Raw genomic sequence first — 1,939 nt, forward strand, 5'->3', positions numbered from 1 at the left:
TAAAGAAAATATCTAATTAAAAACAAAAGAAAATCCAAAGAAAAAAATCAGCTTGTGATCAGGGTGCGGGGTAGGATCTGCTGTGTCCTGGCCACTCATGTAGCTTAAAGTTACCAGGCTATGGACCACATTCTCTCCCTGCCTCCTGGCAGGAGTCAGGAGGACAACAGATTATAAAGTCCTTTCTTTGACTGAACAGCCCTACATGTTTAACATTCCTGGTTTCTCTAGTTTTTATCTGTGAGTGCAAAGGACCTCCCATTCCTTCTACCATGTTTATGTATTTTTGAGGTTAACTATTTTTTAACTGACTTACAGGAATACTTCATACTTAAAACAATTGAACCCTTTGGATATCTCATTGAAAAATGAACAGCTTTTTCCCCTGGTTTTTCTAATATTGGAGCCTGGCAGGTGGCGGGTGTGATGAGTTGAAATTTGAGACAGTTACATTTCAGCCTGCTCAAAGGGCCACTGTGTGCTCAAATGTCAGCTGCTCAACAGTGCTTCAATTACGTTAAAGGCCTCCCTTCTTTGTAGATCAGGAACCACTTCTGACAATCATTAGCTTTGTGGCATGTGGGCAAGTACGGGTCTCACTTGCTCCAGACTGTTCATATTGGAGTTACTAATGTCTAAGTCAAGGGTACCTCAAGTGAGTTGGTTGTAGAGGAGGCAGAACCCTGAGAGCTGTTACTAGCATTCTAATCCTGCTCAGCACTATACACACTGTGCAAAGGTGGTGCCTATGGGGAGTATCCATTCACATGAGCCTTAGTATTCTCAGTTCTACAATGGGAAAACTGCATGGCCAGGAAGAATCATGACTTCTGTCTCAGGGACACCATCTTATATTACCCTCTTATTCACCAAAAGGTAGGGTTACCCACCAAGCCACCATCGAGCTCTTCATTGACTAAGCTTCTATATATCTGAGTTTCTTTGCATCTCTGCATTCAGCCCTCCTGTTTCCATGACTACCTCGTATTGCCAGCTCCCATCTAGGGTGTATGGCTATATATCTTCAGGCTCTCTAATCTGTGACTTTTCATTTTCAGGGCTCTAGAGAAGCTCTGTGCCAAGAAATATGTCTTGTCTGTCTTAAGATGGTACGTGGGTATAGTTATCTAAGGAACAGGGAATGCCCTAGAAGGTATCTTCCACTCTGACTTGTTGCTCAAGTTTCCACTTGGATTAAGAACTGTGAGAACTCTGTGCCTGCTCTGTGACTATTGACTTCCAGACCCTTTCTGAACAGGACTGCCCAGTTTAACTTGTGAGTCTTAAAGTTCCTCTTGCACTGGGAAATTTTTTCACTTGTCATATAAATTGTTTCTTGAATTCTGATGCCTTCCCTCTTTCTTTCTCTTTGATATAAAGTTTATCCTTGTTTTCCTTACTGTTTTCAATCTTGGTGTCACACAGTGTCTACCTTTTCTCCACCACCTAGGCTTGACCTTTCAAAATGAATGAGTTTCTAGAAGAGAAACTGCTTTATTTGTCATCAGTTAAGACCTTAGGAAATGAAAGAGAATCACATGCCATGTATGGTAGTGTTATGCCCAGATCAAGAGGTCCCCACAGACTACCAACGACCACCAGAATCCAACTCATATGATATGGAATAGCAATGAGTATTTATTCAACTCCAGATCAGACCCTCCAACCTCTCCAGCACAGTGAAAGGTGTGGAAGGTCCTGAACTGGTAAAAACAAGCAAGCAAGCAAGCAAGCAAGCAAGCAAGCAAGTAAGCAAGCAAGCAAGCAAGCAAGCAAACAAACAGCCTTGCCTATTTATCTTGGTTGCAGGTGAGGGACTTTCCAACTTGGCAGTTACATGATTGGTCGATATTTTCTTGACTCACTTCTTTTTTTTTTTAATTTTTAAATTATTGTTTTCTTTATTTACATTTCAAATGCTATCCGGAAAGTTCCCTAT

The sequence above is a fragment of the Mus pahari genome, chromosome 10 (genome assembly GCF_900095145.1).
Source record: "Mus pahari chromosome 10, PAHARI_EIJ_v1.1, whole genome shotgun sequence".
NCBI lineage: Eukaryota > Metazoa > Chordata > Mammalia > Rodentia > Muridae > Mus > Mus pahari.